We start from the raw sequence: 24841 nt of genomic DNA, 5'->3' as shown, positions 1-24841 counted from the left end.
TAGTGAGGAGAGCTAATCGGAGGGAAGGGTCACACCCCCTTCACACAACACAGGAACAAAGCTGAGGCTGCCAATCAGTTTGAGCTCCCTCCCAGGTCACCTTTTTTTCTCTTGGGCGTCAGGAAAACTTGTCAGAAGAAGTGAATCATGCTAATAGCGGAAGAAGAAAGCAGCAGACAGAAATGGCACAAAAGCACCGTACACACGTACCAATTGTTGGCCGTAAATATTCGGCCGACGACTGATCGGCCGATTGTCGGCTTGTTAGTATGATGCTTCCGACAGCCGACAGCGCATTTTCGGCCGAACAGAATCTGTTGTGCAGGCATTAAAATTTTTGTTGGCCAACACCAGAACGGCCGATTGTTCGCCAGTCAGTACAGATTTCGGCCGACAGACAGCAGATTAGCAAGACTGGGCATGCTCAGAAAAGAAAAAAGACAAGGAAAGTGAACCATCACATGACATCACTTCTGCAGTCGGCTGTTGGCCAACAAAATTTGTGTGCAGTCTTTTTCACTTTTCAACAGACACGACAGCCCTCGGACAAAAGACGGCCGATCGTTCGGCCGACGATCAGTACGTGTGTACGGGGCTTTAGTGCTCTGAATTGAAACAAATACACACTATAGAGCTAGGGTCAGCAACCTGTCGATCGTGATCTACCTGTTGACCACAGGCAGCCGACAGATAGAGCTTGAAGACGGGTTAGCTAGTCCTTCCCCCTCAGCCTCCACCGCTCTCACTTCACAGCACTGCCTTTGTCTTACAGGGCTTTTTTGGGGGGGGGGGGGGGTTTACAACCTCTTTGAATGATTCTATATAATAATTTAGAGAATCGTGCTTTTTTTGCAGTTTTTCAAAAATGTCAGGAGGAAAGCACAGAATTTTCACATAAATGTAAACTTCTTGCTCTGGGATCATTCAAATTCTGCAGCAAAATGATAACTTTATACAGCATCAATATAGAACATTTACCAATTAATAGAAGAAGGCTTTCTAGCTCATCTAGTTCTAAAGTAAAAATGTTTACCTTAATGTGTTACTAAACCCACAACCGTAAAATCGGTCTACAGATGCAGAATAGCATGCTTGTTATACTCACTGTGTAACTTAAGTGATTAATCCTCTGCATTTGTAAAAAGGCTGTGCGATCCTGTATGCAGAGAGCCTCCTCTTGCACATTCACTCTGGACAAGTCCAGATAACACACAGTAAGTGTAGTACAGCTGCACATGCTCAGTTTGGCCTCTATTGCACAGAGAACACTTCCTGGGTTTTAGCTGAGCTATTCAGGTCACATGGTATTATCACACATGTGGATGTGTATACAGATCCTAAATGACAGCCCAGTCCCTCCCTCCTCTTCCTCCATGCCCAGTAACTAAAAAAAGATCACAGCGGGTGTCTTGTCACATCTTGATTGATGGACGATTTTTTTCTTGGGAGGGTACATGTGATCAGCACAGGGCCAATCCGCACTGTTCAAACAGAGAATTAAGGATCTTGAAGCCTGATCGGACAATCATGGGATAAATGAAAACTCCTCCTTCAATCAGCACTCACTGATACAAGTCACAAGATTGCTCCAACTGCTATATACAGCTGATGAAAAATAAGGTATCAGTTTATATTTACTAAAACTATTGCATTTCCATGTTCTATGCACTGTAGGAAAACCAGATCTAGTGAATGCAGGATCTGGGTTTAGTAACAATTTAATGCCTCGTGCCCGTCTTCCCCCTGGTCTCTTCGAACAGATTGATAGAGAGATACTGGCTCCTGCTGCTGTCAAACAAATTTGGTGGGGAGGGAGTGGGGGAGCAAGGCCGAGGTATGCTGTGTGTTTCTATGGATGCACACAGCGTGGCCCAAGGGACAAGGGCTTGCAATGGTGGCAGACAGAAGGAAGGGACAAAGAGCACCAGCAGGGGACACTATAGGAGAAAGTTGGGGGCTGCTCTGAGCAAAACCAGTGTCAAGAGCAGGTAAGTAACTTTTTATTTAAAATAACACAAATTTTTAGAATAGTTTCTTCTTAGGCTGGCCATACATGTTCAATTTTCTTGTACAATTTTCTGTTAAATTTACTAAAAACCACATAATATGGAGGTCAAAACAACACATTCACTTGTATCCTATAAGGCAGGCCTTTGTACTACATAGCTGAAGGTAAATCTAAAGAAAATTGTATAATGTATGGCCAGCCTGAGGCGTGCATGTACATTTTGTTTCTTCCCAGAGCCTTAAATCTTTTTATTTTCCATAAGGCTCCATTCACACCTGAGGGTATCATTTTCTGGCATTTTTTGCAGGCGTTTGGAGGCAGGCATTGTTATCTAACAAAAACTCTTGTAATCTGCCAAAAAAGAAGCTCATACTTGAGCTTCAGGCAACAAAACGCTTACCGTATATGAAAACAGGAGCCATTGAAATGAATGGAAATTTTGCTTGTTGAGGCGTTTTGAGACTTCAGAGATTAGAGTTTTACTAGGTGAAAACCCAAAGCTCAAACTGTTGGTGCGATACCCGCTGTCTCCCTTTCTATTGCCAAAAAAATGTAGTGGTCTCCCCAATATATTAACTGATGCAGAGGAGTTAGATTCTATTTTTGTTGCTAAGTTTTTATATAAGCCCGTATGTTTGCTTACGCATTAACAGGAGTAGGTAGGTGGGTGGGTGGGTGAGGATGAGATGTTAGAGAAGGTATAAAAACACATGCCTAACCTCACATGAAGGCCTGAAGTGAAATGAAAGATAAGAAAATAAAGCCTGGTACACGGTGAGAATATCGTCTTTTTTTTCATGCTAGTCTCATTTAGAGAATTAAGGTTTCTCAACTAACAAAATTTCTCGTAAAACCCAATGCAACTTTGGAAGTATGAACCAATCATTGTGCCGCGCTAAAGATATCAAAGTAAATCCACAGTGATGAGATTTGAAATATTATTTCTAATGCTATCACTTTGGATTTACTTTGATAATTTTTTTAGGGCAGCACATTAATTGTTTGATAAATTGAAGGTTGCACATAAGATTTTTGTTACATTTAAACTTTGGAAGTATTGTATTTAGTTTGAGCATTAGCCTTGCTCTTCCAATTTTTTCTGAGAAAAACTCTACTACGGATTAAAACAAAAATTGTACGATCTGGTAATGTACGAGAAAAATGTGCATGTTTGCCCCTTCAGATTATCGCACGATTGCTTAGAAAGTGGTATTTTTCTACCGATTTTCATATTGTGTGTACTAGGCTTAAAGTGGTTTTAAAGTCTCTTTTTTTTTTAAAGTTAACAGACATTTTCTACTTACCTGCTCTTTACAGTGGATTTGCACAAAGCAGCCTGGATCCTCCTCTCCTGGGGTCGCTCTTTAGTGCTCCTGGCCTCTCCCTCCTGTTAATTGCCCCCACAGCAAGTAGCTTGCTATGGGGGGCACCCAAGCCAAAGCTCCATGTCCATTCAGACACGGAGCCGCGACCCGGCCCAGTCCCCTTTCTGTACTGATTGGCCGTCTGACAGCAGCAAGAGCCAATGGCACCATGCTGCTGTCTCAGCCAATGAGGAGGGGAGTCCCGGGCAGCCAAGACACTCCTTTAACATCGCTGGATCTAGATGGGGCTCAGGTAAGTTTTAGGGGAGCTGCTGCACACAGAGGGCTTTTTATCTTAAAGCATTGAGATAAAAACCCTTCTGACTTTACAACCACTTTAAGGCTGGGTTCACACTTGTGCGATGACAGACAATGCATGCGATTCACACCGCATTGCTGTGCAGTTTAAATGAGATCTCTGTGCGATGCAATTTCAGCCATAAAAAATGCATGGATGAAATTGCATTGCATTTGCACCAAAATGGAGCAGGACCCTTTTTCTGGGCCGCACTGCAATCGTATCGCATGGGTATTCATCACCTATGCGAGCCGATTCCTGCACCATTTTACAGTTCGCACTGCGATATGATCTGGGGGTGTCATCAACTTTACGTTAACACCCACAAAGGTTTGCAGATCTCAGTGTGAACCAGTGTGCGATTCCAGTGCGATGCAGGAACGGGCACTGAATTGCAGTGATTCCCACATCACATCAGTGTGAACCGGGGGCCAAGAGCATGACCCAAAAGATCACAAGGAAGTCTAAAGTCAAATGTGTCCTACAAATAATGCAAAATAAAAACAACACATCACATGTCTATAGATTGCCAACATAAGTTCCAATATTGTACTCCTTAAACAAGGAGATCAATTATAGTCAAATCCAGCATACATTGCTTCATACACAACTCAGAAATCACATGGTTGTAACAGATGGGTAAAAAGTTCAGTCACAAATACCTCTGACTAACATCATTTAGATCTTGAACAGAAGAGTGACCTAACAACAAGAAAAGAATGAATTATCTGTCATTTAAAGAAAATTATATCACATGTCTAGACAACACCAAGGAAAAACGTCTGTGGTGGAATAATCTTGTTTTATTGGCCAAGTTACAAAAGGCTGCGCAAATCCGTCTGCACAGCTCCAGAGCATTTGGTTTAGATGAAGTCCCTGTGACCATATCACTCCCACCCTGCAGACTTGGCCTCTATCAACTTCATGAATGAACGCTGCGCAGGTTGTCAGATTAAGAGGACATGTGGTACACATTAATTCATTTCTACCACACGCCTTTATTTCCTCAAGCATAAATGTTTTCCAGCAAAAAAGATTCTCCATGAGGTTATAACCATGCACTTGTAATCAGCAACCACCATGAACGCCAATTCCAGATTATTATTGAAATTAAAAGTTCCCTTATTCCTTAAAATATCTAACTTGTAGATACAGATATAGACTGCAAAAAGCTGAAAAAAGTTGCCATGCCCGGTTTTTTTTTTGTTTTCTTGAAATAAATGCATGCCATACATAATATCAAGAAAGATAGTTGAAGAAGAAAATTCACAGAGAACTGGCGGGAATGACAATTCTAGCGTTTCAGACTAAAAAGCAGAAAATCTGAAACCTAAAACTGACCAAACTTTATCTGATTGTTTGGAATGTAAGACAGCCCATAGGATCCTTTACATTCAAGCTGTGGGCTGGAAGAAAAAAAAAAAAAAAAACACCTTAAAAAAGGAGTTGTAAAGCCAGAAGGTTTTTATTCTTTTTTTAAATCATAATGCATTCTTTGCATTAGTATAAAAACAAAACCTTCTGGGTGCAGCAGCGCTCAACCCCCCCCCCCCCCCCCCAACCCAAACCCCCTAATACAGTAAAACTTTGTATTTAGAGAAACTTGGTCTGACAGCGCTTTGCAAAACAGGCAAATTTTTTTATTAAGCGATGTCCTGATAAGTAGCGTCATGTCACAACTGAGTATTAAAGGGATGAGGGGCACCTCTAAGTGTAGCAATATGGTTACATTTAAAGAGGTTGTAAACTCGCAAAAAAAAACTTCTGCTCATTGCAATCCTAATTTTTAAAGCTATTGATACCTGCCATAATCTCCTTGTTTAATCTTCTTGTAATCCGCCTTGCAATGTTTGATTGCGTCAGCGACGCATGCGCTTTCCGTCCTTAGATTCACGGCACACTCTGTGTGATGTCTCCCACTTGACATCATGCCGTGTATGTGAGTTCCGCTCTCAGCGGCACAGCTTAGAACTCTCGCGATACTGGCAGTCATTCCCCGATCCCTGCTGCTTCTCAAGTGACCGTGTGATGAGATTTCGGCAGGGGAAACAAGGAAGGGCGGAAGGGGAGGCAGGCAACATTACTCAAGATGGCGCAGCCTAATCCCGGAAGACAAGTTTTTTCAAACTACTAAAAAAATAGCAAGTAAGAGGCGTTTTTACATCCATTACACTGTGCAATGATTGAAAATATGTTTTATAAGGACTGTACATGAAAAACTGGAAACGGAATGCAGAGTTTACTTCCTCTTTAATGAAGGTTCAATATTTAACAACTCACATAGTTGATGGTTAAAACAGACATCTAAGAATGCAGGCGCCCGGGGTAAAGCTGTCCACATAGACCATCCTCCGCACCGCCATCGACGTCATCCCTTCCATGCTGCACTCCAAGCCTTGCTTTCAGATTCCTCTACAACAGGGTAGTCTTCCTGGTCAGGATTTCAGACTGACAGCGGTGAGAGCCGGCGGTGCCGAGGATAGACTATGTGGACAGCTTTACCCCACATGCCATTTGAGATGCTAAATGTTGAACCTTCTTTAAATTTAACCATATTGCTACACTCTCTTCTCTTATTCTCTGAAACTCCTGCTGGATTTTGCTTCAAATCCCCTTGTGGTGGCTGCAATTTGTGGATGGACATTTTATGGTTACACAACCTATTACATTGCAATAATCTTTTTATATGGACTATAAACTGAAAGACTTCGGAATGAATGGTTGTGGAATGAATCAGTTTAAATTATTCCTTATGGGGAAATTTGCTTTGATATGCTTACAAGCATGTTTCTGGAAGGAACTATGCTCGCAATCCAAGGTTTCTCTGTACTTACCTGAGGTCCTCTGTCCAGCCATGTCCATGAGTCCCTCAGCCGTCTGGGAGAGGGCGCAGGGCCAAACAGCTGCTCCGCGTCTAAATGGATAGACAGAGCTGCAGCTCTGCTCGGGTGTCCCCATAGCAAGCTGCTTGCTGTGGGGGCACTCGACATGGGGGAGGGGCTAGAAGCAGCAACAAGGAACCCGAGAAGAGGAGGAACCAACTGCACAGGGAAGGTAAGTAGAACGATTTTTTTTTTTAGACTTTACATCCCTTTAATAAATTTCTCCGCCTACGTTATACAGTGCAAAGCGATAATCTCCCTGCCGGCCTATTGTGTTTTCACAGCTACCATTGGCAGCTGCCAGAATACCTGAACATCGGCTGCATCTGAATGGATGCAGTGAATAATTAGCAATCAAAGGATGTTGGGTGGGAGGTGGCCAACAGAGCCACCTACTAAGCAAATTGCAGCCAGGTAATCAGGAACCGGATGAAAACCAGTTTATGGCCAGCTTAAGGGGTTGTGAAGTCAGAAGGTTTTTTACCTCAATGCATTCTATTAACCAGCTCCAGACCGCCCACCGCATATATACAGTGGGGCAGGGTGGAGTGTACGTGATTTTGTGCATGAGATGTAGGGGGGCCACCAGGACCCGCCAATCAAGGAATGACAGAACAGCGGTCCGTTGTAAACAAGGCAGACCGCTGTTCTGTCAGGGAGTAAAAGATATCTTCTGTTTCAGCTAAGCTGAAAGAGATCTTTTTTCCTCTAGTGCATCCACCCCCCCCCACTCCCAGTTAGAAAGCACTCCCTAGGAGCACACTTAACCCCTTGATCGCCCCTGGTGTTAAACCCCTTCCCTGCCAGTGTCATTTATACAGTAACAGTGCATACAGTAACAGTGCATTTTTTTAATAAGCAATGATCACTGTATTGGTGTCACTGGTCCCCAAAAAAGTGTCACTTAGTGTTAGATTTGTCTGCCTCAATATCGCAGTCCCAGAAAAAAAAAAAAAAAAAGCTGATCGCCACCATTACTAGTTAAAACACAAATGTATACCATAGTTTGTAGACGCGATAACTTTTGCGCAAACCAATCAATAGATGCTTATTAGGATTTTTTTTACCAAAAATATGTAGCAGGATACATATTGGCCTAAACGGATGAAAAAATTAGATTTTTTTTAAATTTTATTGGATATATTTTATGACAGAAAGTAAAAAATGGTTTGTGTTTTTTTTCCAAAAACAAAAAAACGCACAGGTGATCAAATACCACCAAAAGAAAGCTCTATTTGTGGGGGAAAAAAGGACATCCCATTTTTGGGGTACAGCGTCGCACAACCGTACAATTGTCAGTAAAAGAAACGCAGTTCCGGATCGCAAAAAAATTCTCTGGTCCTTCCAGAGCTGAAGTGATTAAGATAAAAAGCCTTCTGTGTGCAGCGGCCTCCCTAAAACTTACCTGAGCCCAATGTCTGCCCAGCGATGTCCACGAGTCCCTCGGCTGCCTGGGACTCTTTCTTATTGGTCGAGACACAGCAGCAGCGCCATTGGTTCTTGCGGCTGTCAGAATCAGGAGAGGGGGCGGGGCCAAATAGCGGCTCCGTGTCCGAATGGACACATGGAGCTGCGGCTCAGCTCGGGCGCCCCTATAGCAAGCTGCTTGCTATGTGGGCACTCGACAGGAGGGAGGGAGGTCCAAGAAAAGGAAGATCTGGGCTGCTCTGTGCAAAACCAACTGCACAGAGCAGGGAAGTATAACATGTTTGTTATCCGTTTTTTTTTTTTTTTTTTTTAACTTCGAGATTTTACAAGTAGCTAGTACATTCCACAATGGCTAGCCTCTGATCTGTCCCAGGTTGCACTTGCCTTTTAGGAGAAATACTTACCTTGAAAAAGTATTGTCCAGCGCTGCCATCTCAGGTGTGGGCAGCTTGAAGCCAGCGTGATCCTCTTCTGCGTCCTCTTCTGTCTTCGGGCCCACGATGCACTGCACCCGGCCCCGCCGTCACTTCCGGTGCACGCGCGTCATCCCTCTACAGGCATGCCCAGAAGCTGTTTAGAAGGGAATGACGCGCGCGCCCCGGAACTGACGTCGGGGCCGATGCAGGCGCAATGATTCCTGGGAGCGATGACGTTCAGCTCCCAGGAATCATTGCAAAGCCAGGAAGTGACGACGGGCGGTGGCCGCCGAGGGGAGGAAGAAGGAAGTAAGGTAAGTATATTTTCTTCTATACGAGGTAATTAAAAAAAAAAAAAAAATGTGATTATCCATTTGTTTTTCAGGTGACCCGGAGCGAGAAGATGGAGGGAAGTATAAATTTAGGGTGGAACTCCACTTTTTAAGCTGCATCAGTGCTATAAACCAGCAGATCTGGATTGTGCTTCTTAGCCATGGATGGAATTGCATAACTTTTTCTACATACAGTATATTTGCACTTCGATTTAGGCGACAAATTCAGCTTTAACAACTTCTTCCAACTGTGCCTCATTTGGAAACAAATCCTTCTCTATGCCGTTTAGTTGTCATGTAGAAATCTGCATATTTATATGTACTATTTAAATACTATTAAAAAATGTTTATATCACACAACAGTCCATTCACACTTGGGCAATTTGTCACGCAACTTTGGAAAATATCTAATGCTGATGCAAATTCTGCAAGTGTTTAACAGAAGTCATTGGGGCTGAAATTGCAGGGCACCAACAAAAAAAAAAAAATTCTCCTTGTTATGCAATTCTAAGGCCATCAGAAGGTGCACTGGTGTGAAGGGGGTAATTGGTGACATGCGTGTTATAGGGAGATTTTTGATGCATTTTGCTGCATTCCAAGTGTGTTCAGATGTGTTTTGCCATATTACAGTACAGTTTAGTACAGAAAAAAAATGCAGCATGTTCTATTTTTTTTCCTGCACTGTAACGCACTGCACTGGTGTGAACTAGGTCTTTGGAATCCATATAACCTACTGTCCATGCATTTTTGATGCAGAAAAAACACTGCACTGCATCTGGTGTGAACGGGCCCTAAGTACTAATTACCATTTTCCTGTTTCAGTGCCATCACTACTGATCACACCAGGGAGTAGAGCAGTGTTAATTTCGTCGACTAAAACCGACTAAAACGTTTTAGTCGACTAACACAATTCAGATGACTAAAATACGACTAAAACTAAAATGGCATTTTAGTCTTAAGACTAAAATACGACTAAAACTAAAATGGCATTTTAGTCAAAAGACTATAACTAAAACTAAATCGAAATTTGCTGCCAAAAATTAACACTGGTGCATGCTCAAAGCATAAATAATAACATATTTGATTTTTCACTCCAGGACCAGCAGTAGTATATAATGAGTTTGGAAATTGTAGAGAAATGCTTAAATAATGCATTACAAATTACAATTGAACTACACCCATTTGATTATAGATGACTAAAATGAGTTTTAGTCGACTAAAATGTAGGGCGTTTTAGTCGACTAAAATATACTGGAGTTTTAGTCGACTAAATACGACTAAAACTAAAACACTTGCAGAAGACTAAAATAGGACAAACTAAAATGCCATTTTAGTCCTAAGACTAAGACTAAAACTAAATTGAAATTTGCTGCCAAAATTAACACTGGAGTAGAGCAACTGAACTGTATAAACTGTCAGCCTTTTTTGTTCTGGCTATCAGGATTCTTTTCAGTGACGTGTTGTAATTATTAACATTCTGATGCCATTTTTTATCAGTTTAAATACTCCACACCAGAATAATTGCTCTGAGCAACAGGGCATTGCAGTCATTCCATATGCTAAAGATCAGACGACACCGCATTGTATCAGTTCCTCACAAATATTATAAAACCTGTGCTAGACTCTGGAGAATGAAACTGTATGAATTTTCAAAGGAACATGCCACAGACAGCAGAGGGATCTCAACCATCTCACAAATATTTTCCTATAGTGTAACAGTTTTCTCCAATCCGTCCTGGAGAACAAACATTACATCAGCCAAACACAGTAATGCTGCCAAGTCTTTTTATGGCATGCTCTTTGTTGTAAGTTACAAAGACTATACTTTTTGTATTTTCACAGAGGCACTTAATAAGCTTTACCAGCCAGTTTAAGTTACGTTTATTGCCCAAGAGAAAGTGCACTGCGGTGACAAACATCTACTCATTGAGCTGCCATCCTATCCCATGTCTGGCAGAAAAGTCTCTAGGAGTTCTCTCCTTCCATTTTCTTTGCGGAGTAGCACATACGGACTAGTTCAGTTTAAACAAATTTTAGGATAGCATTGTGCTCTGAGGGTATGAAAAAGGACAACTCAGGCACCGAACCTGGGAAAAACGAATAAACAATCTGGTAAAAGCTCATGGAAATGCAAGTGCCATAATATGTAAAGTTCTAAGCCCAAAAACAAACGTAATATTGCAGACAAGTCCGTAGATGTATTGGCTGCATTCATTTCTCCACCCCCCCCCCCCCAAAACTTTTTCTAGCCTGTGACATTTCCTATCCAGGTAGGAAAGTGCCAACCTCATCCTACTGTTACAAGACAACAGAAGATACCAGGATTAATAGAATCTCCCCTATCTTCTTGCCCAAAACAAAGATGGATGGGGTGCTGTAGCCCTACAAAGTAATATAACTGCTGCCAATAGAGAAACCCAAGCAGATATAACATGGAAATCATCAGATGACAAGATTTCTGGCAAAAAAAAAAAACACAGCATTTTTGCATGCTTGAATGGGAAAACAAAAAAGTTCATTATTCCGGCTCCGATACCCTTTACCTCAAATAGGTATGAAACCAACACTACAGGACAAATATAAAATGGATTCTAGAGTTTTACAGATCTATGCTATATAAAAAAAATGTGCTTTTATGGACCCTGAGGAAGAGAGTTGGACATAACACATCAGATGCTGTGGGTCACCCAAAGGGTTATTGTTCAAATAGAACTAAGGCAAAACTCTCTCATTTCAGTGTTTGTGTGTCCCACTGGAGAAATTTCTCTCCACTTCCTATCCCACAGCCAAAAACTGAAAGTGAGAGGAAACCACTCCAAAGTGAGGGAATCCCCAGAACTGGTTCAGTTTTCTGCAGACTCAGGGTGGCTGGCTGTCCTATAACACAGGCAGGCAGTTACCATAGAGCAGGAAGATCAATGCAGTGCGAGGATGCTCACCAATGCCCTCCTAGTTTTAGAACTATGAGCTGTCAGCTGCAATGGAGCCTGGCAGTAGTTAAAACTGAATGATGTGGCAGTGTGGGAAGACCCCAGCCATGCTGTTTTAAAATTCTAACAGTGAGTGCAAGGAGAAGATCCCTGGCTCGCTGTCACAGGGAAGGGGCAGCAGGAGAGGCTGCAGATGCTGGAACATGTTACATGTTCCAACCTAAAGATGGGTGGAAAATGCAACATGTGCCAAAAGGTGAACGTCTCCTTTGAAAGGTAATGGTATATAAATAAAAAAAAAGGGAGTTTGGATAGGTGTCCAAAAGTGAGGTGTAGCAACTCTGTGCTGCATCTTTGCTAGCGTTTACAGTCTATACTGTTTTTGTAAAGGGAAGTACAATGTTACCGACTGGAGTGAATAAGGGCTCTTTCACACGGTCCGCCTCCGTAGGCGGATCCGTGTTGCTCAGCGGGGATCGCGGATCGATCCCCGCTGAGCCGGGCGGATGACAGCTCCGTCTCCGCTCGCGGAGCGGAGAGGGAGGTGTCTCAGCACCCGCTGCCCTCTATGGGGGATCGGATGAGAGCGGACCGCCTGTCCGCTCTCATCAGATCCGCTCCGATTACTGAACGGATGGAAAAATAGGGTTTCCATCCGTCCAGATTTCAGCACAGGATCAGATGCGGATGGCAGCGGGTGTCAGCGGAGGTGTCTCCACTGACACCCGCTGCCCCATAGAGCTGCATGGAGGATCCGATCCGCCTAAAAAAACTGACAGGCGGATCTGATCGGACCGCCCGTGTGAAAGAGCCCTAATATAGGTTTTTTATTTAGCTGCATAGTGGATCCAAAAAAAAAAAAACAAACACAAATGCAGCCACCACACCAAGGCCTAGCAAACCGCAATATACTACACCTTTTTGGAGGGTTAATTCATTGCACTTGAGACAACAGGCCAGGGTGATTTATTGAAGGTCAGATGGAGAAGACAATCACATCTCAGAAATGTTTAGGGCACATGATAAAAATGTAAAAAGGATGCAAAGTTTACTACGGTGAACAGCAGGAATAAAAGTAGCAGATCTGAGAAACCATTAATTATCTGTTCATACAGTGATATATAGTGACAGCTCTGATTAGGCAACATTCCACAATGTGTGGGGAGAGGAACTGAAAAACGTCATATCTAATGGATGCTGCCCACATACGTTTGATCCTCAGGAAATATAAATAACTAAAGGATGATTAGTAAATCAGGGATTGTAGATAAAATGCTAGAGATAATGGAAGGTGATGGGAACAGAAGAAGAATCCCACTTACACATTGCTAAATGGAAAATTCAGCTGACAATGAACAGTAGGTAGAACATACCAAAATAAGTGATAACTGGTACAAAAACAGGCATAATGGTTATAAAAAAAAAAAAATAAAAAAAAAAAAAAGGACCCATTTCCAATCTGTTAATATCAAGCGCAAATTGTTGCGCTGTAAGTAAATCATATAACAAGTATCAAATATACTCCTCAAGTGTATCAAATTATCAAGGTGCAAAGGGCCTACACAACAACGTAGTTTTTCATAATTAACAAAAGGTACAAATGTGCTTTAAAACAAAATAAAGCAAATACAATTCATATAAAACAGCATATGTATCAATCTGTGCTGATTTTTAAATAGCAAAGTGCAAAGTTCAATAAGGAAATGTTCCAAAACCAATTTTTTGAAGTAAATGGTGTTCCACAGGTGTATTCCAGACAGAAGTTACAGTGAATGGTCACCCCAACGTGCTCCACTTAAACAAACTGGATTAGCCTCTTACAAGTCTGCTATTGCCTTAAAGCAAGTCTCCCCCAGGCAAGAAATGAAACTTCACTGGCAGATCTATGCTCTATTTTAATGTATGGATGCACGCTCTCTGACCTCTCAATACGACATCATGTAACCAATCAATTCCACAGAAGGGGCATAACGCACACAGAAAAATGGAAGGAACATCTCCTTGCACAACATTCATAAAATTGACAGTTTATTTAAAAGACATATGCTTACAGAGGGAAGTAAAAAACAGGCATTCAACAAACACCGTCTGGCGCCCCCCCATGGGCATGCCGACGTCACCGCTACTTTCTCCACCCGACCTCCATATTGTTGTAGGAGATGTAGTCACTGAGATACGCATCATCGTTGGACCCCGTTCAGACAGGGGCGACACGACTTGATGGGGCGACCTGTGAAGTCGCGGTGCACCTTGGCGCGACTTGCATGGACTTCATATCATTAAAGTCAATGCAAGTCGCCTCCAGGTCGCCCCAAAGTAGTACAGGACCCTTTTTCTAAGTCGGAGCGACTTGTGTCGCTCCTATTAGAACGGGTCCTGTGCTAATCTATGGCGAGCGACCCACCGCGACTTGTCAGGCGACCAAGTCGCCTGACAGGTCGCGCTAGTGTGAATGGGGACTAAGACGTCTAGACTAATCCCTTTGTTTATCTCGGAGTGGAGGACATTGGGGTGACTATTCACGGTACAATTCTGTCTAATACCCCTGTGGAACACCATTTACTTCAAATAATTGGTTTCTGGGACTATTCCAAATTGCACTTTACTTTTTTACAAATCAGCACAAATTGATACATATGCTGTTTTATATGAATTATATTTCTTTATTTTGTTTTAAATCAAATTTTGCACCTTTGTTAATTATGTAAAACTAGTACTGTTATCCCACACACTTAACTTTAGTACTATTTAAGTGGAAAAGCAAACCATACCGTACCAAACACTGTACCATGCGGTACCAGCAGTGGAAAAGCAAACCGGGCCAAGCAGGGCCGAGTAGAGCCGAGCCGGTACTTGCAGTGGAAAAGTGCCATTACTAGTACTAGAACTACTGGTTTTACAAAAAAAATAAAAAAACAGTAGTTCTTGTACTAGTAATGGCACTTTACTAGTATTACATCCACCTTGTTACTATAAAACAAGGTGGATGAAAAATTTTTTTTTTTTAATCAAATTTATATTTTAATAAAATTCTTTTGGAGTAAAGCGATCTAAAATATATTTTTTTTCTCTATGCAAGATAAATCAATCAATTTAGTTTATTTTGCATGAAATGGAGCTTATGTAGCATGAGGCTGTATATTCTGCAATATTTACATTTTTGGTAAACTCATTCAATGAAAATAAGCTCTGCAAACTAAAGCCTCGTACACACGTACCGATCGTCAGCCGAACGATCGGCCGTCTTTTCTCCAGGGCTGTCGTGTCTGTTGAAAACTGCAAAAGACTGCACACGAATTTTGTCGGCCAACAACAGCCGACTGCAGAAGTGATGTCATGTGATGGTTAACTTTCCTTGTCTTTTCTTTTCTGAGCATGCTCAGTCTTGCTAATCTGCTGTCTGTCGGCCGAAATCTGTACAGACTGGCAAACAATCGGCCGTTCTGGTGACAGCCAACAAAAATTTTAAAGTCTGCACGACAGATTCTGTTCGGCCGAAAATGCGCTGTCGGCAGTCGGAAGCATCATACTAACAAGCCTACAATCGGCCGATCGGTCGTCGGCCGAATATTTACGGCCGACAATCGGTACGTGTGTACGGGGCTTGAGAGAACATGCACTGCATTAATGCATTCACACAATTTCACAGTAACCAGGAGATAAAACAAAGTTCAGGAATATTCCCTTTATCCCATTGTTTTGCAAATTTCTGTACACTACAAACTGTATGATTATTATTCTAAATAGAAAACCTCTTCTTTGCAAATATTAAATATTCTAACTACCAGCAAGAATAAGTTCTTACATTTAAAGAGCATCAGTCATTTCAGATTAATCATGGCAGCGCCTGTTAGCGGGCATCCATTCACCTGCTGCCGCCACACCCCTAACCTTGCTGTATCACTGCCACATTACCAGCCATCCCATTAAAGTGAATGGGACTGTAGGTGAGTCAACAGCAGATCAGAGGAGGAGCTGCTGCAGGACAGGGATGACAATTGCTCTTTAAAAATTATGATTTAAATAGAGTGAATTTATTGAAGCCTTTTAACTAGCAATTTAAATTGACTTGATTTAAATCAAATCCACCCTGCTACAAAATACCACCTCCATGTGTGGGCCAATAATTGCAACCAAGATTTGTTAATTTGCACACACAAAAAAAGTATTTTTCCTAGCAAATTAATTCAAGACCATGTTGCAAAAATGAATACACCCCAATGAAAGTCCAAAGGTCCATACACACGATAAGAAAATCGGAAGTATAATTTAGTCCGACGGATGATCTGCCAATTTTCGGAATGTTAGTATGGTGCTTTCGATAGCCGATTACGAATTTTCATATGACAAAAACTGGATGTGCAGGCTATAACATTTTTATTGTAAGTGAACACAACGTCCGATTTTCGTTTAATTAGTACAGTTTTCGTCCGAAAAAAAAAATCATAAGAGCAAAGCTAGGCATGCCCAGAAACTAAAGAATACATACAAAACAATTCAACACATTTCCGTATGAAAGTAACCTCTTCACTTTCAATACGAGACTAGCATGCAACAAAAAAACTAAAGAAAATTTGTCCGATAATCTGATTGTGTGTACAAGGCTTTAGGGTCCTTTCACACAGGCTTTCTGCCCGGCGGACTTAGTTTTGCTCAGCTGGAGGATCGATCCGCCGATAACTGCTAAGCAGGCGGATGACAGGTCCGTCTCTGCTCTCTATGTAGAGACGGACCTGTCAGAGCCCTGCTCTCCTCTATGAGAGATCGGATGAAAATGGACCACCTGTCAGTTTTCATCCGATCCTCCAGACGGATGGAAAATAGGGTTTCCATCCGTCTGGAATTCACGGACAGGATCAGATAGCAGCGGGTGTCATCGGAAATGTCTACGCTGACATCTGCTGCTCCATAGGGCTACATGGAGCATCAAATCAGGTCCGCCTGATCAGAAACAAATATAACAAAAAAACTATCAGCGCAAAACCAAATATGTGATATAACACTCCAAATTAGGCAAAAACACTGTGCGTGAATAATGTACTGAAAAAGTGCTTGAATATCACTGTGCATAAAACAAATATAGCCGGCAGCAAACACCAATCGTGTTGACATCCCACAATAAATCAAAATAAATACAAAAAATGTGCTGCGCCAGACGTGCACCAATAAACATAAATTATGTTAATATAATCAATATCTGAAGTCCATACAAGCTGTGATTGTGCTCAAAATCCAATCAATGTGCATTAGTGTCCAAATCAGAAATGCAATCTGGTGAAAAGTGCACACCAATCTGTGAAATCCCTCCACCTGCTAGATTGGCCTCTCACCTCCAAACAGGACCCAGACGGGCCAGCAAAAGCATATACTGAGGATATCAGACTCCAGCCTCTCACCTCCTGATTTGGACACCTGGACACTAATGCACATTGATTGGATTTTGAGCACAATCACAGCTTGTATGGACTTCAGATATTGATTATATTAACATCATTTATGTTTATTGGTGCACGTCTGGCGCAGCACATATTTTGTATTTATTTCGCCTGATCAGAAAGCCCGCGTAAAAGGACCCTTAAGGCTCGGTTCACACTGGGGCAGCACGACTCCTTACTACTTCGGGGGCGACTTGTGCATTCCCATGCACCACGATTTTGGAGCGACTTGCATGGACTTCACATAATGGAAGTCTATGCAAGTCGCCCCGAAGTAATACAGGACCCTTTTTCTAAGTCGGAGCGACTTGTGTCGCTCCTATTAGAATGGGTCCTGTAGCAGTCAATGGACCGCGAGGGAGCGCGACTTGTCAGGCTGACAAGTCACGCTAGTGTGAATCGAGCCTTAAGAGCAAAGCTAAATTTTAGCCAGCAAAATCCTAATTAGCAAGAATTCAACTACAGGTGAATTGAATTATTCATTAAACGGGTGTCCAGCAGACCGTTGCATTCCTTAACCAGAACCAGGCCATATTTTGCAAATTCGGCACTGTGTTACTTTGACAATTGCGCTGTCGTGTGACGCTGTACCCATATAAAGTTGATGTCCTTTTATCCCCACAAATAGAGCTTTCTTTTGGTGGTATTAGATTACCTGTGCAATTTTTTTTTTGAACAAAAAAAAAAAAAAACACACATACAACCATTTTTCACTTTCTGCTATATAACATTCTCAAAAAAAAAAAAAATAGCAATAAGCGTATTTTGATTGGTTTGCGCAAAAGTTAAATCGTGTCTACTAACCACGGGAAATATTAATTTTTTTTTTTTATATTAGTAATGGTGGCGATCTGCAATTTTTAGCAGGACTTCCAACATTGCAGCGGACAGATCGGACCCCTGACATTTTTGACACTTTTGGGGGGGACCAGTGACATTACTACAGTAATCAGTGCTAAAAATATGCATGGTTACTGTAATGACACTGGCAGGGAAGGGGTTAACATTGTGGGTGATCAAGGGGTTAAATGTGAGCCTAGGGGAGTGATTCTAACTGTGGGGGGGGGCGTGGCTTGTGAAATGACCATAGATACCTGTGATCCTATACAGAGGGATCACAGGGGCTCTGTGATCATTCTAGGGAGAAGAACTGTCAGCTGTGTTTACAACAGCTGACCGTTCTCTCCCAACGTGAAGCGATCGCGGGTGTCAGGCGGCAATCGGAGCCTCCTGCCCCGTGCATTGGCTTCCACGCTGCCGAGTGGGGGCGGGAGCGCACCCCCTAGCTGCCTGCACGTGATCGACTTAGGTCTATGGCGGTTCGCACAGGAGGGCTGCACTACCGCAGTAAAAATGCAGCGGGCGGTCCGGAAGAGGTTAAAGAAAACCCCTTCCCATATTATGCTGTCAGCAATTGCACCGGACGGAAGAGAAACGTAACAAGGCCTAAGAAAGAAAATTTATTTTACATAAGAAAAGTGAAGGCTACAAGAAGATCAAAGTTTTACTTAACAGTCAGAATACTGTAGCAAAAGTGATACAAAAAAAATTTAACAAAGCTGGAACAGCAACCATCTCACAGAGGCATCCAGGCCATCCATGGAGGTTAACACCTCGACAGGAGTGTCTTCTGATTAAAAGGGTTGAACCTATACATACAAGTTCACTGCAGTTAGCCAAGCAAGTACAAAGCCAAAACTGAGGTGAATGTTACCCGTGATACAATATGGCATGCACTGGCAAAGGAATGGCATGCATGGGTGTCGCCCATGAAGAAGGCCTCTCCTAAAGCCGATACACAAAAAAGCCCGCTTAGAATTTGCCAGAGCCAATGCTGAAAAAGAAGACGACTACTGGGACTCTGTACTCTGGAGTGATGAGACCAATATAAATGTTTTTGGAACTGTTTCACAACTGTATGGCGTCGCAAAGGTGAGGAGCACAACGAAAAATGCATGGTGCCAGATGGTGGTGGCAGTGTCCTTCTGTGGGGCTGCATGAGTGCTGCTGGTGTCAGGGAGCTTCATTGACGGCATCATGAATTCACAGATGTACTGCTCTATATTGAATGAGGAGATGCTACTGTCCTATCACAGCCCCTGGCCTGTACAGACGCACCGCCCGCTTCCTCTCCCGGCAGCTGACTGACGTCACATCCAGGCCGGGGGAGTTCTCTGTACCGATCATCACAGCGCGCCCGCAGCTGACGTCACATCCAGGCGCAGCGCGAGGCGGTGTTCCGTTACTGAGTGGGGAGTTAGGTGGTTACTGTGCGGCGGCCTACGAACTGGCTGGACCCCCAGGGCTTTCAATTTCTAATATGCTAATATCGAGCCGGTTATCGTTATTGCTATCGAAAACGGTACTATCGCGATATATATCGATATCGCATTATCGCCCAGCCCTAGATGCTACCATTACTCCGTGCCCTTTTCCAACAGGACAATGATCCAAAACACACATCTAAGGCCAGGGTTGCATTTCTGAAGAACAGGGTCAAAGTGATTCAGTGGCCAAGTAGGTCTCCTGAACTGAACCCAATTGAACACTTATGGAGAATTCTGAAGAGATAAGCTGAGCATCACTCTCCATCCAAGGTATAAAAGATTGAAGAAAGGAAAAAAAAAAAAGATAAAGAGGTTGAAATAAAGCTAAAGCAGATCTCTTGCAGACTCCAAAAGGGACATAAGAAAGGGCAGCTTTTCCCCACCCCCTTAAGGCTCATACACACTTGACGAAAATCGGACGAAATATCCTCCGATTTTTTTTCTCTCTTGCTCTGCGCTCATTACCTTATTTAGTTGACGGTGTATAATGTTCACGAAATTTCTCGTCTGTTTTTCTTTTTTTTTTTGGGATGTTTGTTCATAGAGTGTGATGTAAGTACATATACGTGTGACCCCCGAGGTTTCTGTATCCTGACATATCAACATTGATGTATAGACTTTACATATCCCCTGTACACTGAATGTGTGGATAGATGGAGGTAGATAAAGAGAATAGGTGCTCAGTTAATACAATATAGATACGAATTATCCATTCCTTTCGTATCCGATTTTTCACGAACGTACTTCGTACACATTAAACGAAAATTGGTCGTGCTGGGGACGGACGATGAAAATGTTGCCGTTTGTCCCTCCGTTTTTTTAGTTGAAAAAAAACGGGAATTTTTGGCAGATTTTCAACTAGTGTGTACCCCACTTTAGACACATGCTGATTGAAAGACAAGTGCAAGGAAGTGTGTGGATGTGTATACAAGTAAAAATGATTGGCCTCTCAGATTTCAGGGTTATAGTCCAGAGTATTCAACAAATGTTTTTGCAGAGCAGGAAGCTATAAAACCGCTATTAAATGATTCAGTAAAAATGACTCCATAGGAAACAAAAATCAGAGCTCATCTTATTTAACAGGATCTCAAATATGGTTTAGATTAATAGAGCACATAATTACAGACACAGTATCCTTATTATACAGCTCCTCAATCTGGCACCATTTAGTGACTCTGCACAAGAATTCATAGTCATTTGCCTCTACTTTCACATCAACAGAAAATCTGTTCTCTACATGTAGATTTAGTTAGTTCATATCTTTTACATTTACAGTGTTTTTGTATAGATAAAATGTAATCTCAAGAAAGTTTATAAAGAACTACTAAAAAAGGAGGAAAATGTGTGGTCAATCATATCCATCCAGTATGTGCGACTCCTACTACAGTGTTTGTATACAGACTTCTGCTGGACACACCCTCATTACAGTAAAACTGCAAGCTTATCTAACCTTATAAAGTGGCTCAAGGTCCAAAAAGCAGGCATCTCCCAGCTTCAGTGGAATATCCCTGGCCTATTTCTACCTACTTTATGCCAAATGCAAACTGCAGCCTCAATGGCCAACTAGAGCAGATATAAAAAAAAAAAAGGAGGTAAGCCGTAGTGTGACCAAGTTGTGGTTGAGACTTGCAATACGAAGCATTCCAAGGTTTAGGGATTCTAGAGATAATGTATGTATACATGCATGTATTTAGGGCTACTTTACATGGTGAGATGTAATAAGTGCCCAAGTAGTGCCAGGCCAGCTGCATTATTTACAGTAAAACTATGACCCTCTGCCGAACAGGGAGGGCAACAGTCTGATCGAAATTCAGCAGCTCCCTGTTGCAGCGGTCAATGTTAGTTCTTGTGTACAGAGTTAAAGCAGTGCAGGTGTTTATTTTTACTAATACACACACACACGCCACATTTTTTGGAAATATTTTATTATATCTTTTCATGTGACAACACTGAAGAAATGACATTTTGGTATAATGTAAAGTAGTGAGTGTACAGCTTATATAAGTGCCGGTTCACACTAGGGCGACCTGTGAGGCGACCTGGTCGCCTCACAGGTCGCCTCCCATAGGGAAGCTGCGGACTCGTTCTAATAGGAGCGACACAAGTCGCTCCGACCTAGAAAAAGGGTCCGGAGCTTCTTTGGGGCGACCAGGAGGCGACCGCCATAGACTTCAATGTTATGAAGTCCGTGGCAGTCGCTCCGAGGTCGCGGCGCGCTGCTCGCACCGCGACCTCGGAGGTCGCCACCTAAAGTAGCGTCGCGGTAGTGTGAACCGGCGCTTACAGTGTAAATTTGCTGTTCCCTCAAAATAATTCAACACAGCCATTAATGTCTAAACCGCAGGCAACAAAAGTGAGTACACCCCTAAATAAAAATGTCCAAATTGGGCCCAAAATGTCAATATTTTGTTTTGTGTGGCCACCATTATTTTCCAGCACTGCCGTAACCCTCTTGGGCATGGAGTTTGAGGATGCCCCACAGATGCTCAATAAGTTTTAGGTCAGGAGACATGCTTGGCCAGTCCATCACCTTTACCCCAAGGCAGTGGTCATCTTTGAGGTGTGTTTGGGGTCGTTATGTTGGAATATTGCCCTGCGGCCCAGTCTCCGAGGGGAGGGGGTCATGCTCTACTTCAGTATGTCACAGTACATGTTGGCATTCATGGTTCCCTCAATGAACTGTAGTTCCCCAGTGCTGGTAGCACTCATGCAGCCCCAGACCATGACACTCCCACAACCATGCTTGACTGTAGGCAAGACACACTTGTCTTTGTACCCGCCACCTGGTTGCCGCCACACACGCTTGACACCATCTGAACCAAATAAGTTTATCTTGGTCTCATCAGACCACAGGACATGGTTCCAGTAATCCATGTCCTTAGTCTGCTTGTCTTCAGCAAACTATTTGCAGGCTTTCTTGTGCATCATCTTTAGAAGAGGCTTCCTTCTGTGATGACAGCCATACAGACCAATTTGATGCAGTGTGCGGCGTATGGTCTGAGCACTGACAGGCTGATCCCCACCCCTTCAACCTTTGCAGCAATGCTGGCAGCACTCATATGTCTATTTTCCAAACACAACCACTGGATATAACGCTGAGCACGGGCACTCAACCTCTTTGGTCGACCAAGGCAAGGCCTGTTCTGAGTGGAACCTGTCCTGTTAAACCGCTGTATGGTCTTGGCCACCGTGCTGCAGCTCAGTTTCTTGGCAACTTTTTACCACCACTGATCTGAGATACTATTTGTACACTATAAGAAGATTGCCATCATCCCATATAACAGTAACAAATAAACCCATTTTTTCTCCTCTTTAGTTGGGCTTTTGGAGGCAATCAAACAAAATATAAAACAAATTAAACATTTATTAGAATCATTTAAAATTCATATAAAATCACACAACGTATCAAAAAAAGACATGAAAATAGATGAATGGTGCTGGCAACACCAATATTACAGTACAGCCATAAAATCAGACATTTGTTTGAACCAAACGGTTATAGGGGACTCAATACACCTCCATAGGGAGGGAATATCCTTATGGATATTGTGCATCCCCAGAACAGGAAGAGGGGCAATCTTCCAATGGGGAAACTAGAATTCACTCACTTTTTGTTTTAGCCATGGGACAGGAAGTGAAGGGAAATATTCTCAATGAGACACAGATGACCAAAAAAAAAACAAACAACTGACCAGGGTTAGGCTCGGTTCACACTTGTGCAATGCGGGAACGCTGCGAATATACAGCGTGTTCCCCAACGCATCCGCGCATCTGGCAGTTCACACTGCCATATGCGATAAGCAGGGGGTGTCAATTAAAAGTTAACACCCCCCATTGCGATCGCATATCGCAGTGCGATTTGAAAGTTCGCACAGAATCGGATCGCACAAGTGTGAACCACTGTGCGATCCGTTTCTGATGCGGCTCAAAAAAAGCCCCATGTGCAAGTTTGCTGCGGATGCGCTGCAAATTCAGCCATACAAAGTCTAAGGCTGAACTCTTATCCGCACATGAGATCGCATGTAATGAAGGAGCAGTGCGCTCCGAATCACATGAGATCTCGCAAACCGCACAAGTGTGAACTGGCACTTACTCATTCAAAATGAAAACAAACCCTTTATTTCTACATCAAGCTGACAATACTAACTTCTCCCTGTTGGTGGCTCTGTCGGCCCCACTCTTTTGGACAACAGTTAATAATTTAATTGAGCTGGATTGGAAGATGCAGCTGTACATGGTTGTGCATCAGGGGGAAGGTTGCATCCAGCACCCTCACAGATGTAAGCTACAGATACACTATCTGCATTTGGGACACACGTCTAAGTGGGCGCAGTACACAACTCCAGGTCCTTGGAGAGCATTTATGCAGGCTCTGCACACTGTACAACCCTTGTATGGCCATGTGCATAAGCCCTTACCCAATTCCACTGTGATATAAGACAACAAGGGGGGGGGGGATTTGTAGATTTTGCAGTATTTTGTCAATGCTGTGACTCATTCACTTTTACAGCTGTAAAACTGGTGTCACTGGGGCCGAGTAATACAAGACACAGCAAGAGCTTGTTCAGAAGTGTCAAACTGAATTGCAGCCTCTAATTGTTGCACACCATGCCACTGCTATGTATGCTGCTGCCTGTCAAGTTAAATTAATATGGGCATTGTATTTAAGATGGACTCAAAAATAAAGACCATGCTTAGCTTAGCTTTCATCAGGTCATATAGACATTTCAATAATCATTAATTCAGGAAGGTACTATTGCCAAACTGTTCAGCAAAAAAAAAACAAATTTAAAGCATACAAATCCCAATTATGCCAACAGGAAAGCCACTTCAAAGTTTATTTTTAAATCTGGCTCTAGTGATAAAGGGGCAAGAACAGTCATTGACTGCATATGGTGCACACAGCAGTCACCAGTCAACACTAAACAATGTGCTGCAGGAGAAACAGTCTGCTTCAGTCTTGTGGTTTACCAAAAGTAAGTGCAAGTTCATTTATATCTGAAGTTCACAATAAGACACAAAGTGAGGTTGATTTACTGAAACTGGAGAGTGCAAAATCTGGCGCAGCTGTGCATGGTAGCCAAACAGTTTCTAACTTCACCTTGTTCAATGAAACTTAAAAAAAAAAAAAAAAAAAACCTGGAAGCCGATTGGTTTTTATGCACAGCTACACCAGATTTTGCACTTAAAGGGGAGTTCCACTGGCTTTTGTGTTTATTACAAGTCAGCAGCTACAAAAAGTTTAGTTGCTGACTTTTAACACACACTAATGGCGCTTTTCCACTGCATAGAACCGTACCGGCTCGGCACGCTTTTGTGCTTTTCCACTGCGGTACCGCATGGTATAGTGTCAGAATGGTACGGTACGGTATAGGTTTGCTTTTCCACTGCATGGAACCGAACGGTACGGCTCTGAAAAAA

The 24841-nt window shown here is 42.6% G+C and overlaps 1 protein-coding gene across 1 annotated transcript in view; it reads right to left on the bottom strand.

The window, feature by feature from the left end:
- RYK (receptor like tyrosine kinase) overlaps window positions 1-24841 on the bottom strand; it is a 424049-nt gene that overhangs the window by 370779 nt on the left and 28429 nt on the right. The gene's annotated exons all lie outside the window — the stretch shown is intronic.

This window comes from Pelophylax lessonae (assembly GCF_965119305.1).
Source record: "Pelophylax lessonae genome assembly, chromosome: 3".
NCBI lineage: Eukaryota > Metazoa > Chordata > Amphibia > Anura > Ranidae > Pelophylax > Pelophylax lessonae.
The sequence above is the reverse complement of the archived record's forward strand: the minus strand, read 5'-3'. Positions and strand labels throughout refer to the sequence as shown.